Source organism: Natator depressus, chromosome 15 (genome assembly GCF_965152275.1).
Source record: "Natator depressus isolate rNatDep1 chromosome 15, rNatDep2.hap1, whole genome shotgun sequence".
NCBI lineage: Eukaryota > Metazoa > Chordata > Testudines > Cheloniidae > Natator > Natator depressus.
This window is the reverse complement of record NC_134248.1, coordinates 29,877,506-29,894,356: the sequence shown is the minus strand read 5'-3', so window position 1 is coordinate 29,894,356 and position 16,851 is coordinate 29,877,506. Positions and strand designations below refer to the sequence as shown.

The 16,851-nt window shown below is 41.6% G+C and overlaps 1 protein-coding gene across 2 annotated transcripts in view; it reads right to left on the bottom strand.

Annotated features, from left to right (window-relative positions):
• KIAA1671 (KIAA1671 ortholog) overlaps window positions 1–13,647 on the bottom strand; it is a 152,297-nt gene extending 138,650 nt beyond the window's left edge. For both annotated transcript variants that reach the window (XM_074973256.1, XM_074973257.1), the window contains exon 1: window positions 13,566–13,647. The gene's annotated coding sequence lies outside the window, so the exon portion shown is untranslated. The remainder of the gene's footprint in view (window positions 1–13,565) is intronic.
• Between the last annotated feature and the right edge of the window lie 3,204 nt (window positions 13,648–16,851).

The window sequence follows — 16,851 nt, the reverse complement described above, 5'->3', positions numbered from 1 at the left end:
CTAACAGCATTAGCAGAATGCTCACCACACACAAGCCTATTTCCCTGACATTCTTGTAAAGATATAAATTCAGACAAAGCTGAGAAGCATTAGCAAAGCTGGCCTGTCATTGACAGAACCATGTTCACTCATGTGTTGAAACTTGTGGTTTGGGGTGGCTGAAGAAGAGTGTTAGGGCAAGAAAAACTTCCACTGCCCCGTCAAGTTTAGTGTGAATAAGTCAGTTGGATGCAGAAACCTGTTCCACAACGTTTGGTGAATAAAGATCACTTTTCTCCTACGTAAAATGCTATTTAGAAGCGTAACAAACAAACTGCAGTTCTACTATAATCAGATAAATTCATTTAAACTCCTGTCACCTCAGAGCTTTGGAGCTGTGCTCCAGCTCCGCTCCAGCTCTAGGCAAAAACATGCAGCTCCACTGCTCCGGAGCTGCTCCGCACTCCAGCTCTGGGCTCCGCTCCAAAGCCCTGCATCACCTACATGCAGCGAATACTGAGAAGTGCTACCTTTAAATACAAACACTCATCTTGATATTAATTTGTTAATCCTCTTAAATTATATACATTTAATATTAAGCTAAGTATTCTACGACTCCACCCAGTCTCCAAATTCAAACAAACATTCTGTGTGTGTAATATGGTAAAATAAAAACATGTGTGTTATATCACCATCAGTCTATGTACAAAGCATTAAATACATCTATTATTCTTTGTGGTAACTGTAGCTGTCAGGCTGAATGTAACATGCAAGGAAAGATTCAATATATATCAGTGTTCAAGGTAGCAGCCGTGTTAGTCTGTATTCACAAAAAGAAAAGGAGTACTAGTGGCACCTTAGAGACTAACCAATTTATTAATAAATTCGTTAGTCTCTAAGGTGCCACTAGTACTCCTTTTCTTTTTGCATATATCAGTGTGTGTGCTGCAAGAAGGGGATGGTATTAGTGAATGTATTTTAAATAGAATGCTAATTAAAAACCTAAGGCAAGACTACATTTATATTAAATATCCAACAAGGACTAGTATGATTCAGGTTCCGTCATTTGACAGCACATAAAAATGGTGTTTCTTGTAAAATCCACCAGGAAAAGAGCAAGCCATCTTGGCTGTAGACTCTGAGCAAGAAAGGCAATTATAAAACAAAATCTGTGTCCATTTTGTTCCATGAAGAAACGTGAAAGTTCCCATGAAAATCAAATACAGCTACGTAAGCCAAAAGTTCATAGAATCATAGGGACCACAGGAGGTCATCTAGTCCAACCTCCTGCTCAAAGCAGGACCAATCCCCAATTTTTGCCCCAGATCCCTAAATGGCCCCCTCAAGGATTGAACTCACAACCCTGGGTTTAGCAAGCCAATGCTCAAACCACTGAGCTATCCCTCCCCGCAATGGGTCAGACCATCTGTAAAATGTATTACAGATTGACAGCTGCAAATGCATTTATTAAGGATGAGACAGCCATGTCCTTCTAAAGACTTGTTTTGACGACTTAGGGATAGTCTACACTGGCAATGTTAAAGCGGTGCCGAGGAACGCTTTAATGTGGCTTGTGTGGTTGCGGCAAAGCGCTGGTGGGGAGCTCTCCCAGCGCTCTAAAAACCCACCTCCATGAGGGGCGCGGCTCCAAGCGCTGATGCACTGTCTCCACCCATGTTTTACAGTGCTGAAACTTGCTGCACTCAGGCGGGTGTTTTTTTTAACACCCCTGAGCAAGAAGGTTGCAGCGCTGTAAAGTGCCAGTGCAGACAAGCCCTTACTGTGAGGCATACACACATCCCTCCTAAATTTTGACCCAATTTACCCCCCCTTTGAAAGCCATTAATCCTAAAACTGACTTGTAAAAGTACCTATAAAGACTTGATTCCAAGTCAAAGTTTGAACTCATTACACTACTAGAAAGAAGATGATTAACAAAAAACTTGGACACTAAACACAGTGGCATTTAAATTCCTGAGAACTGAATAAGTTTATATTTTCAGATTTGTATCTCATGATGGTATGAAGCAATTATCTACAAAAACAGAAATAGATTGTGGATCTGAATACAGACCAAGACCCCTTGTTGAAATGCACAGAAGCAAACCATTGATCAACATTGGGACTAGAAAAGCAGCCATTGTGAAAAAGTAATCGCACAAGAAGAGTTTCCTTTGTGTGCAGCAGCAGCTTTGGTTGCATCAATGAAAGTACAATTCACGTGTTAAATGCTGCAGCACATTCAAATGTTCGTATATTTTTGATGCGTCTTGCCAAAAGAGCAGCAAGACTTCACCCTCAGCAACTAGGAGGTTTTTATATTAAAAAGCTATTTCTAGATGACAATTTTACATCCATCATGGAAATGTTAAGATATTTGAAAAGCAACGGTTTCTTTTTATGTTCATACCTAAACAGAAAAAAACAAACAAGATAATGCATTAAGATTGGCCATTCATCCCTCATGTAGCCTATCAGATCTAGGTATTGCAGCAAATGTGGTATATCACTTCTGTTATTGTTTAAACAAGAGTTAAAACCAAATGAATCCTCTATTGCTGATTTCTTTTATACTCCTCTTTTATACCCAATGGCTATGTCTTCACTGCACAGTTATTTACACTCATGTTCACTCCTCTTGATTAGCCTAGCTTGAGTAAGAGCAGCCACACGGCAAAATAAGGACTTTTCCAAATGGGGAGATATTCCTCTTTGACTCCATGTGTGGACCCGCTTATCCCACAATAAAAGCGTCTTATTCCGAATTAGCTTAATCCACTTTGGAATTTGAGTAAACTAATTCGGAACAAAGCATTGTCAAGTTGCAATGGGGGAGGTTTAGACTGGATATTAGGAAAAACTTTTTCACTAAGAGGGTGGTGAAACACTGGAATGCGTTACCTAGGGAGGTGGTAGAATCTCCTTCCTTAGAGGTTTTTAAGGTCAGGCTTGACAAAGCCCTGGATGGGATGATTTAACTGGGAATTGGTCCTGCTTCGAGCAGGGGGTTGGACTAGATGACCTTCTGGGGTCCCTTCCAACCCTGATATTCTATGATTTATTTCGGAATAAGCATGTTCACACATGGAGTTAATCAGGAATAGTTAATATGCTTTAAAGTCATGCCCTACCTTATTCTGGATTAACTTTCATTTGTAGACAAGCCCTAAAACTCAAGCTGCACAGAGTGAAAGCATTAGCAGTTGAGTTGTGAAAACTCAAACTATATAGCCTATACCCTCTGGCAGACCAGAGCTAACTCAAGTAAAAAGCACCACCACACTCGAGGTACAAGTGTGTGTGAATGGACAGGACTCAAGTGAGGGGCAACATTCAAGTTGTAACTTTAACTCTGCAGTGAACACAAGCACAATGAAAGGTATATAGAAACTGTAACCATGTATGAAATGTTTACTATGTAATGAAACTTCGGTAATTCATTTAATGTATGCTCACTTTTCTACACCTGAAGACTGATAGTTTCATGCATCCAGTCAAATGATTAAGCTCCTGAAATTTATACTTTCAATTTTTTCTACGTGCTGTAAAAAATTATAAATCAAGATAATTAATACAGTAACTTGTTTCAAAGGGTAAGAAATGTTCAGTCTTCAATGTATCCAGTTTGAGAAATTCATTATAGATTTATCATGAGCCAAAAATGAAAAATTTGAACTTGCTCCTGATAACCGGTATTGTGAGTAAAAAGAAAAGGAGTACTTGTGGCACCATAGGGACTAACAAATTTCAGCTGCAGCTCACAAAAGCTTATGCTCAAATAAATTTGTTAGTCTCTAAGGTGCCACAAGTCCTCCTTTTCTTTTTGCGAATACAGACTAACACGGCTGCTACTCTGAAACCAAACAATACAATGTGTAGACAATACTGCAGTATCATCCAATTGCCTCATGAAAGAGCATTCAGTTCACCGGGCTGCATCATGAAATGTTGCAGCTAACAACTAACTTCAGTTAGGCCCTACTTTGTTTTGCTATCCACTGTTGCAACATTACTGGTAAAGGATTCCAGAAGAAAGCATTCAGATAATTTGGTTTGTGACTAGTTCAGTAGAGGATTAAACGGGTCACTCTCCAAGTAAGCAGAATTCTGAAGTATGTGGTATCCTCTAAACCTATGTAAAAGGTTAAAAGTATTAAGGGGATCCACTCCCTCTCCATCACCTTGAATCAACTTAGTATTCAGTGAGCATGTGCCATCTGCAAGAAAACCAAAATCAGAGCCAGCTATCCATGCTCATTTAACTTTCTTCATTGATACTAGAATGTGAAAGTGCTGAACCAGCAGCTATTTCTGAAAAAATTGCAGGACAAGTCAGCATATCCAGCTGCACAGAACAGAAACAGCACATATTTCTATCTGTATCTGCACATGTATCCCATACATCGTCCTGCAATTAAGTGGTTAACAATTTGGATTCAAGATTAATTTGAATTATTTGCTGAGGGAAGTTCAGAGCTCTCGATGCTATTGTTTCAGTTTCTCTGACTGCAACTCAAGACAATCATGCACTAGTTTACACTGTGAAGATCATCTTTGCAACTAGAGAGACTAGAAACTTCAATTAAAAAAAAAGCTTAGATCTCAGAGACAACAGCAAAAATCCATTAGTTTTGCGGTTTTTCCACAGCATGGTTTTGTATTGTCCTTATATACAAAACAAATATCCAAGATATTACAACAGTCTCAGAGTGTGGGCACCCTCACGTGTCAAAACAAAAGCAACAATGAAGATCGCATTCACAGCCTATTACCATGAGCTTCATGTCTGGGCTTGCACTTCCAAGCAGTTTACTTCTCATTCATGCGTCTACAAACTGGCCTTTGAATACACTATGCTTTCATCCTGTGAAGATTTGTCTGATTCAAAGTAGGCTTTAGTTCTCCTGGCAGTAGTGCATTATTTAACAATTAAACACTAAGCCAACAAAGTATGTATCCACCCCAGGAAACCAATTTAAGAGTAGACAGTGACAAAAATAGGTAGCAAGGTGAATAAAAAAAAAAAAAAAAAAAAGGATTTTTTTTTAAATCAGATTTTTTTTTAATTTAAATTGGATTTTTTGATAAAATAGTTTCCTCAAAAACTACCTAAAGATCATTTTAATTAAGATACATTATAGCTCAAAGATATCTCATCATGGAATAAGGATTATAAATTCTGAAGTATGAGGCAATATATTCATGTAATGTTTAAAACAAGTTTTGTAGAATCATAGAATATTAGGGTTAGAAGAGACCTCAGGAGGTCATCTAGTCCAATCCCCTGCTCAAAGCAGGACAAACACCCACTAAATCATCCAACAAATGTAAATGAGTTCCAATAGTTCATGGATTAGGGACCCAATTTTATGGGGTTCCAGGGGCTTCTGTCTAGATTATTTAGGTTAACCTTTCTATCGACCCAATGGGGCCCAGTGCTCAGTCTAGAAGATACCATCAGAGATGCTTAGTTTTGCAGTTCTCAAACTGTGGATTTGTGTCTCCAGAGATAACATGCTTGTTAACAGCAAAAATGTTTTAAATAAATAAATAATATATAGAAGCGAGACATAACAGACCTCAACCTTATTGTCCCTCTGCAAATTTGTGTACACAGAGTCAATCCCTTACCTCTCCCTAAATGTGCAAAGTTTCAAAAAGTTCAGTGAATAGAAGATTGTTGGGGGCGGAACAAATCTGGACAAGGAGAAGAGGTCTGGAGATAAATGTGAGAAGTTAGAGACATGCAGTAGAAACAAAAGTGAAACAGTTTGAGCAGCATATTCCAGAAGTCTTGAGGTCTTTCTGAGTGTAGACTTCATTGATTTGAGATCTACCATACCATTCTCTCACGAGAAGGGAAAACCTATAATGGCAGCAGGCCGTAAAAGAGACCCAGTTGGGGAATATTTTAATGAAGTTCCTCTACCTGTGGGTAAGGACAGGTATACACGCAAAATGCAAACAGTGCAACAAAGAAATGCAAGGCCTGGTTGCCCAAATGAAACAACATCATGAGAAGTGTTCCTTCTCAGGAGAAAGCTGCGCTGAAGATGATGAAAGGAACATGTCTGAACATGCAGGATCTTCAGGTTGGTAAACTTTTTTATTTCATACTTCTCTCTTAAGGACTGCCCATCTTCCTTCCGGACTGTTCTTGAATTCTTGCATTTGAGCAAAAAAAATATAGTTGTTACTCTATGGTACTATCGTCTTAGATGCAGTTGTGATAAAAAAATAAATAGCTGAAATAGGCAGCTCTTCCTTTTACAGTTTCACCTTTAAAGTAGTGCTGAGTGTCAGCGAATGCAATGAGTCATACTAAATGAGCACTATGGTAATAATAATTAAATAACTGCATTGACTTATTTTGTTTAGGAGAATCCATCCTCAACATACAGGATTCTGAAGACTATCCACCTTCAAGATCACCATCGTTTTCTATAGTTTCAGAGTTATCTGCCAATGAAAGTGTTTCAGTCACATCATGTATGTCACATAGACACAGTATATCATCTGTAGCAAAAAGAAAAAAAAATCTCCATCACCCAGAAACAACCATAGATAAGTTTGTGATAAGAACCAGCAGATTACAAAAAGAGGTAATTGTTGAAAAAATTGCCCCATTTGTTTATGCAACAAACTCTTTTCCGTATGATTGAGAACCCACACTTCATTAACATGATTCAGTCATTAAGACCAGGATACAGTCCACCCAACAGAGCAGATGTCACAGGCAAATTGCTGGATAAAGTGTATGAAAGAGAAATTGAGCAGTGTGCAAAAGATCTAGAGGGTGAAATTGTTAACCTGAGTCTTGATGGGTGGAGCAATGTCCACAATGATCCTGTTGTATGTGCTTGTGTGACAACAGAAGAAGGGAACGTCTTCCTTACAAAAACAATTGATACATCAGGAAATGCACACATTGCAGAATACTTACAAGAAGTAGCAGTAAAAGCTATAACAAACTGTGGGAAAAAAATTAAAATGTCTAGTACGCAGCTTGGTCACAGACAATGCTGCAAATGTATCCAAGATGAGAAGAAATTCAGCAGTGAAGAGAGTCCCAAGATAACAACATATGGTTGCAGTGCTCATTTGACGTAAAAGACTTCAACAACATTAGCCTTTATTTCTGGAACACTGAAATTGCAACATACTATCATAACAACCACTTTGCAGCAGCTTCTCTAAAAAAGTGGGAGGAACCAAGCTAACTCTCCCACAAGACATGCGATGGAACTCAGCAGTGGACTGTTTTGAGCACTAGATCAAGAACTGGCCTAATCTGATGACAGATGGTGAACAAAATCGTGAAAAAATAGATGGCACCATCACAGCCAAAGTTCCCAACATGGGGCTTAAGAGAAATGTTGAACACGTGCCAAGTACCCGGAAGACTATTTCTATAGCCTTGAACTAAATGCAGGGAAATCGCTGTTTTATTGCTGATACTGCTGAAATTTGGAAGGAACTGAGTGAGATCTTAAGCACGATCTCCAGCTCATTTTCTTGCAAATATTCTCAACACTCGGTACCGGGATCAAACCTTAACTGCCGAAGAAGAGGAGTTGGCTATGACATGGACATCCAGGATCCCTCCATAAATGCCAACTATAAGAAACTTCAGAGCTAAGGGTGAACCATTCAAGAAATATGTTTGCTGATGATGTTTTAAAGAAAGTCACACCAGTGAACTGGTGGAAGTCACTTAAGCACTTGGATTCAGAGACTGTTGAAGTGATAATCTCACTTTTAACAGCAGTAGCTTCTTCTGCCGGTGTAGAAAGAATATTTTCTTCCTTTGGAATAATTCATTCCAAACTGAGAAATCGTTTGGGACCTGAAAAAGCAAGAAAGCGTGTTTTTCTTTTCCAGAGTATGAACAAACAGGAAAATGAAGGTGAAGATGACCGAATTAGCTGCAGAAGCCAATATTTTAAGTTTCTCATGTTGACCTGGCTGACACAGTCTATTTAATTTTGGGGTTTTTTTTTAAATATTTCGTTTAACTATTTTAGTTAAAAACAATTTTAACAAAACAAACCTGATTTTAAAAAACTTGAACGTTAAACTAAATTCAAAAATTCATATGCTTGTTTTGTTAAAATATTATATGTTTGCTGTTGAAGAAAAAAATCCAGAATACATAATGTCGTTGTTTTAGTTAAATAAAACAATTTAAATGTCTGTCTGGTGATGTTCTCCTCCTAATTCAGCATGGCAAGAAAATCCTCCAAATATTAATGATTAACCTGCTGGTTTGGAGATAGTTCACCTCCCAGTGACTTCATAAATATCTGCTTCAATTACCTTTGGTAAATGAAATAACCAAACAATCATTCATTTTCTGATATAGCCGTAAAACTAATCTGAAAAGTTTTCAAAATAAATCACTTTAAAAATGTATAGAGTATCTATCTCTGAATTGTGAAGAATATGTATTAAGGTTATAACAACCAACAAGAACGCACTTTTATGTAGAAATCCATGATTAAATCGAATCTTCCTGACTAGTGATTTAAATCAAATCCACCCTGATAGGTAAGACAACAAATATCTCCATTCATTCATAAAGCATCAAGTACATTTACAGAACTATAGAAGTGAAAGAAAGATACTGCCAACTTGTAGTAAACATTTACACTACATCTCTGAATTGCCTTGTTACATGACCTTGATATTCCATTTTAATTATGGAGGAAAGGAAACTAGTATTTACCAGATTTAGAGTTTTAGTTATCTAATAATTTTTAACAAAAAATGATAGAAACAGGCAGCAGGAGTCATATCCTCAGCCAGTGTAAATTGTCTTAGCTTCCTGAACATCAGTGAGTCTACAGCAATTTACATCACCTGAAGAGCTCTCTTTAGATTGCTAAAAACAAGTACAACTTCTACAATAGCTTCTTGAAAGTACACAAGAAAAGTACCTGCCTTGACAAGACAGTCCAGGCCAGGCCCATGAGTTCTTATGGCCCCAACCCTGAAGTCTTACGTACACGTTAACTTAATTGCGACTACTCAAAATGCATAAACTGAAGCACTTGCATAAGTCTTTGCAAACTCTGGGTTTAAGACTGTAATCTACATAAGTGAGCAAAACAAGCCTATTCTCAGACCCCACTGCAGGAAACTGTTCTACATAAAAAGATATCTGGAAAATAAAGAAAGAAAAATGGCATTTGAGATAAACTGAATGCAAACTCTGATTTTAAAAGTTACATTATTGCACACTAATGACATTTATGATATTTTAAAAAGAGTTAATAAACAATGTGTGACTTCCATTGACCTGAAAAGTTCACTTCGCCAGTGGAAAACATTCCCTAGTGAGCAGGGCTAATGTATCAATTTCTGTGGGATCTAGATTAGAAAAAATGCTATTCTAACTCTTATGCTCAAAGAAAGACTTTCTGCTATGACTATGCAGTACTGTATTTCTGAGTCTTCAGAAAACTTTAGTGCCTTTAATCCCGCTCAGCTTTCCTAAGCATCCCTAACAGTGAAATTATCAAAATTCTGGAAAGTTTCATGATGACTATTTAGAAACCCATGAGCCACAGGAAAATTGCCAAGAATCATATTAGTTTTACTCTAATGATGCTTGTGAAAGCTACCAGAAGAGGCAGCAATGAAGTTATTCATGGGCCACGACCACACAAAAAGCTTGAGAAAAATGTAAACCAGTGATGATGCCCCACTGCAGCAGCTAAGAGGCTTGGGGGTGGGGAGTGAAAGCTCCTTGCTCCTTTCCAGCAGCCAAGCTGACGTGAAAGGAGAGGGAGGAGAAAAAGTGGGTTCAAATTTATCTACTAGCCAGGCCGATATGCCAGATGGAGCAGAGTCCGTGAACACCACCCAGGCAGGAATCCCAGAGCCCTACCAGCAGCAAGGGAGATGAGGGACCTGGACTTCTCACCTACATTCCATCTGGAGCTTGCTGGAAGGCTCCTGCACCTCATTTTTCATATCAGTCTCTCATGTACAGCCATTTGGCATCTTGTAAATTTTTCAAGCACTGCCCTTTCTATATGGCACTCTTCCTTGCAGAAAAGTTATTTGCAAATCAGAACTGGAAGCTTTAGAAAACACCTATTCCAGAAGAAACCAAGCTATCCCAAAAGATATCATGATTTTCAGCATTTTTAACAGAAATGCCAAGGACAGAATAAGTATGTAGACTGAACTCCCTTCTCAGGGTTAGACATAGCTGACAGAGGTAAAAACGTCTGTGCCCTGTATATACACAGCTTTCAACATTGCTGCTACCAGAGGAGTTGCATTGGTGCAGAATTACATGTCCGATTTTCCCTGATTCTTGGTACCTAGTTTATTGTGAAGGCCCAGACCAGGCAGGATGAGAGAAACATGCATGAAACTCTCTGGCCTGTATCTATCATATGGAAGGACTACAATCTTCAGGGTTGCCAATCAGGCAAGGACCTTTAGTCAGTACTAAACATATAATTTAATATAAATAAAAAATAAGGTGGTATGCTGAGTGCTCTCCCATGAATTATAGATTTTAAAAGAGATTTTCTATGATGTTATTCATAATGGTATTCAGGATTTTCCCCAATAATCCAAAAAAAATTCATCTATAAAAACTCAGTCACTCTCTTCTGCACTTTTTTATAGCACAAATGGAGAAGTGAAGGTTGTGGGCAATATTATCTGTAGTAGCTGGAATATCCTTAGCAGGAAGAAAAAATGTGATGAACACAATAATAAATTAATATAGCTAATACTAGGAGCAGCACAAAAAACATTTACTTTAATCAGTAAGCTCAGGTAACCACAGAGGAAAACAGACTTGATAACCTGAAGTCTTTTCGAGTAGGGAACCAAGCTTTAAATAATTTTAATTCGTATTGTAGTCTGGAAGGGCACAAACTATTTTTAAAAATCCTTTCTAAAAACTATTTTTTGCTACAATTATGTCACAGGTTACATTTTCTGTCTAAAAAGCAATTTTGTCAACTAAACTATTCCAGATAAGGAAGGTTTTACAACTTTGTTTCTATTTTATGGATAAGTAGTTTTAGCTCAATATATACTAAAACAAATCCTGTAATATTGTTTTACCATAACCAGCATCAGTTCTTAGAGAAATTGTAGAAAAATAACTGGATTATGTTACCAGTTGACTTTCCCCATTATTTAATCAGGCAATTTCTTCCATGTATTGTCTACTCCTTTACTATGTCCCAGAATATTGTAGAAAAAAAAAATTGTAACCACTCTGCTTCAAAAAGGTGTGAACCTCCCTGTTTTATGGCATAAAGAAAAAAACTTCTATTCTGGAGGGGGGAAAACCCTATATCCATTCTTGTAAAAAAAAAAAAAAAAAAAAAAAAAAAAAAAAAGTGGGTCTGAGGCATCTGATCTAACTTCACTGTTACCCTAGTAACATTGTTTACCTCCTCTGCTTGCCATGAAAATTGCCTACAGTTGCCACAGAAAAAAGTCTATTTTGACAGAACATCAATGGCCATATGTTAGAGTTCCTTTAGCATGATACCAACATTTTACACGGTCACGTGCAGCAGATTATCTTGAACAGATTTATACCATTATACTCTGAAGAATCAAAGCCAAAAGAATACAAACTGGTTACCACATTACATGATGGCATAGATTAGCAGCATACCATCTGCCAAACACGATTTTCCTTAAATTCATTCCATACTGAAAAGTCAAAGTCACTTGTTTCTGATGCATCAGAAACAAATATCAAATCAATATTCATGTTTACATGATTAATTACTTAGCTTCTCAGAAAAGGAAAGTACAGTAACAATCCTGCAATTAAATCCACACAAGCAGTTTATTACTAAAACTGAATATAATAAATAATGCCGGGAAAAAAGTGGATTCACAGACTTGGACTTCCATCTCAATAGATCTGTTTAATTTGCAGTTTTATAACACCCAGATACAGGTTCTCCTCCCACTGAAATCAATTGCAGGCCCTCCACTGACTTCATGGCAGTGGGATTAGACCCCATGTGATCTTTTTAACAGATTACTTATGCCCAATATAGCATAAACCTAACTATACAATGTCCTTGTAGTCACATATGAATTACTGCATGTTTTTCCAATTCTGATATAAAATAAATGTATATTATGTTAGATGCATCAAATAATGACAAAATATAAATCTTTTCTTTCCATCCGGATCCTTTACTATTTCAATTTAGTACTGCTAAAACTGCAAATACATGGACCAATTTAGCCAAAAACAAGCTATTTGCATCCACAATGCGTTGGAATCATGAAGCCCTGCACTTGTTTCCAGTTACACCAAATTGAAACAAATAAACTTAAAGAGAATAAACAATGACATTAAAAATGTAGCTCAACCAAGTCTAATCATCTCAAGTGCTATACAACAAATTATGGATGTCAGTCTCTTAATTAACCCATGAGGCTTTAATAAGATTTAAATACTGTGGAATGACACAGAAGTTATAGCATTAACATTTTCCTTAGACATTATTATTTTTAGCAAGGAAACAAAACCAAACCAGTGTTAGAACAATTTAAACCAAGATACCCAGTTGATACTCAGATTAGGCAATTATTTGTCCAGTGGACAGGTAACTAATGATGGGAAGGGAAATAAGAACAATGAGGGGAAGAACGGGGAGTAGGAGTTTTATCTGTAGCTACCACTAGAGATTGTTACACTTTTCCAAACAGCTTTAGTGTTTAATCCTATCAAAAGGGATGCATTATTCCCACAGAAATGGAGACCATAACAACCACCACCAAAACAACAAAAAACAAGGGAAGAAAAATATCTGGAAGCAGCCAGCTTATAAATCTTTCTGCAAATACTTTATGCATGAGAAGTTACCAGTGTATCAGTCTGACAAATCACCGAATGTCAGAGAGACACACACAAGGCTCCTCAGGATTTCTACAGAAGCTTCAAAGCCATTTACAAGCACCAGCTGAGCAGAGCTCAGACCCACAGGGAAGTTGTCAGCTAACTTTGGGAACAAGTCCCGGACCAGCGTTTTCAAACTCGGGGACCTGAAGTTGGACACCCAAAGGCAGAGCTCGCAGCCCGACTTCCAGGCGCGCTGAGCACCCTCCGCCCCCTTCGCGGCTGGGGTGCTCAGCGCCGCGGCAACACACGGGCCTGCGCGAGGGGACTGGGAAGGGCCGCCCAGGGGGCCCCGGGCACGTGGAGCAGGGCTCGGCCGGGCACTTTCAGAGAGGCGAGGGAGGGTAAACAATGGGGGCAGGGTGCCCCTGGGCGGGGGGGGCTCAGAGAGATGGGGGCAGGGTACCCCTGGGGACGAGAGGTCTGGGGGGCAGGGTTCCCCAGGGGAGAGGGGTCAGGGAGGTCTGGGGCCAGGGTACCCCCGGGAAGGGGGTTCAGGAAGGCGGGGAGCAGGGTGCCCCCGGGGAGGGGGGGTCAGGGTGCCCTGCCCTGAGGGGGGCGGGGTCCCGCGGGGGTCGGGTCCATGGCGCCCTCGGGGGGCGGGAGCTGAGACAGCTCGGCCCCTCCCCCCGGAGCGAGTCTCAGAGGGTCCCAGCCCCGCAGGGCCCAGCCGCGGAGCCCCCACCTGCGTCCTGGGCGTGCGGGCGCCCCAGCCCCAGCGCGGCGCCTCCTCCCGCTGCCGCCGGGCGCACCGCGCAGCCTAGCCTGCTGCCGGGGGGGGGCGGGGGGAACCGACGGCTCGCGCACCACGAGAGCCCGCCCCGCGCGCAGCCCAACCTGCTGCCGGCCCCACGGGAGGAACGGAGGGAAGCGCCCCTGTTACCATGGTGACCGCGAGCTGGGCGGGGCCTGGGCGAGGCGCACACCCGGCGGCGGGCGGGGCTTGCCCGGGGCGGGGGGAGCCCGGCCGTGAGGGCTTGGGAGCTCGCGTCCGTTCTCCTGGGGCTCGCTCGCCCCTCCCCCCCATAGACCGGCCTGGCTCACGGGGGGTTGTACGGGGCTGCCCTGGGGGCTCAGGAGCCGGGTGGTGAGGCCAGAGGAGCTGGGACTGAGGGGGGGGGCTGCGGCCCCCACCCCGGCGCCAAGTGGTTTCCCTCATATCCAGGGTTCCCAGCACCCCCCCCCGCACACACTGAGACAGTGCCCCCGGGGGAGGCGCCCCCTACGCGGAGGTGCCTTTGCCGGGGCCTGCGAGGCGGTGCCTTGGGTGTCAGGCTTCAGCTGGAGCCCGGGGTGCTCGGGGCTGTACGCCCCTGAAGCCAGGCCTGGAGAGCCTTGCCCTGCTGGCTTTGCCCCCTCGAGGCCGGCTGATTTTGTTCCATGGGGGGTACAAGGTGGTTCGGCCACAGCCCCCACAGGTGAATATTTCACACAGGTTTCAGAGTAACAGCCGTGTTAGTCTGTATTTGCAATAAGAAAAGGAGGACTTGTGGCACCTTAGAGACTAACCAATTTATTTGAGCATGAGCTTTCGTGAGCTACAGCTCACGCCTTTTACTGATGAGGGACCTTTGGGCGACCTTCCCCGCGGCTCTTGCGAGAAGGTGGTGCCAATTACAGTACCAAGGCCTTTCCGATGTAACTCAAAAGGCCGAGGACCGGCGGGCAGGGGAAGCCGGCTCCTGGAAGCTGTATACATTAAACCCAACAAAGGCACCCTTATTCCCAAACCCGAATGCACACATGGGGATTCAGACCAGAATAACTCAGATGCCCCCTAAGAGCGTCCATGAGAATCTCCCCTACCCCTAAAAGGTCACGCAGTGTTGGAGCTGTGGAAATATGACACTTTGCCATTAAGGAAGAAGGTGTGGTGCTCTATAAACAGTGAGTCCAAAGTAGCAGTGAGGCAGAGTGACACTCAGAGGGGCATGAGTCACCGTAAACAGAAAATATCTGCACTGAGATGTGGAGATAAAGGGAGAGTCCAACCTTCAGTATCTAGAGGCATGCTATTGCCAGGCCAGGTGAGAGATGTTAGCCTTTTGTCTCTCAGCAAGACAGCTCCGTACTCACACTGTTAAGAGTACCTACATAACGCAAAGAGACTGTGGCAAATTCATCCCTCATTTACTCCTGTGAGATGCCTTTGATGTCAACAAAAGTCACATCATAGTAACAGTAGAATTTGGGCCTGTTACTAAACTGCTGTGCTGTCACAATGTTTCTGAACGCTCAGGACGGGATATCCGCCACACGTGTTATTTAGCTTTCCATTGTTGTATTCAAAGGAAAATGGCAACAGCGGTGATGCTCTAGTGTTTTGGTGGAAAGGTGCAGATCCCAAGTCCCGGCAAGACCCTGAAGTGTTATGCAAGATTCACTCTGAGTAATCACAGATTAAATCCTAGCAAGGAAGGCTGCTGTTGTGATTAAAGCACTTGTCTCAGCCTCAGGAGATCACGCTTCACTTCCCATCTCTGCCATAGGTTTTCTGTATGCCTCAGTTCCATATTTGTAACAGAGACACTACTCCTCTCTGTCTTGACTTTTCAGCTTATAGACTCTTTCAGGAAGTGTTGTCTTTTACTATATGTACGTACAGCACCTAGCACAGTGGGGTCCTGATCTCAGTTGGAGTGGTGTAGTTAACAACTAAATCATCACATTATTGCTCAGATGTCTGCCTCAATGGCATCTTCCTCCATAGAGCTGCCTACACCCAGCAACAGAGCCAGTCATCTGAGACCTAGCCAAGCAGAGTATCCGCTGTTACAGTCTTTCCAAAACCCCATGATTTTGGTGAGTGCCACTCAGAGCTATTTCAAGCAAAAGCAAATATTCTATTCTGTAGAAGCTACTGAGACTCACTTCTGGCTGCCTCTGGGATTCCCACCCTCTGAGGGGAAAACCTCAGCTGTACCTTTAGAAGTTTTGAAAATGAAAATGCCCAAAGAGATGACACTTTTAAAGCTTCAGCTACAGCCATAGGAACTCGCTTCTCAGATGCTTCAAGATCCAGCAGGCTGCTGGCAATAACTCCATGCATAATGCTATGGGTGGACATAGCACTGTAGGATAGGTGAAATAGCACAAGCGGGACTGTATGTTGAAGTGCTTACAGTCTAAAGGCAAGGGCCCAAATCCTCCCCCCTCCCCTAGCCCTTGTCACTTGGTGGGGACCTGACCACAGGAGGAACCAATGCAGTTCCAGGGGCATTGAGGAAGGAGGATGCTGAGATCCTGCCCATAGGATCTGAGTACTTTTTACATGGATGAGCAAAGCTGGAGCCAATTCACAGAGGTTTTGGAGCCAGGCTGGAGGGCCACCAGCATTCGCCTACCTTCCATGGGTGGAGTGCAGTCGCTCATGCAGAGCAAAGTTTCACTGTCATTATGTGGCATATGGGAAAGGATTCCTTCCCCTCCTGGCACCCCAGCTTCTTACATAAACCCCTCCTCTTCAGGAGTGAGTATTTAATTCACAGGAATTAACTGCAATCCATGGATAATGTTAAATATTGAGTCCCAACCCATGTCATAAATTAAAGCTGTAATTCCATCCCAGAGGGGCAACAGCACTAGCAAGCAGATCCTGCAAGACGCAATGGACACAGCCCCTTGAACTTTGCACCCTTGGTTTATGATTTCACCAGAAATCTCAGTGCAATTATATGCAAGTTCCATACAACTCGGCAGAACGTTACCCCTTATACAAATAATAGAACTAATTAATCTGTGCGTTTCTGGTTTTTAAAAATTATGCAGAATTTATCATCAAAATGAACACGGCTTAGCAGTTTAAGACATACCAATGTATCATTGGCACTGCTAGTTCCAGCCAGTCCTTTTACTGACAAGTGAACTTTGTTTCTGCTGTCATAGTAACCCCACATAAGATCCAATAAATTAGGAGTGTTTTCAGGTTGTTGGATTTTTTTTTAAAATTGGCTTTGTTAGACTTTACAGCT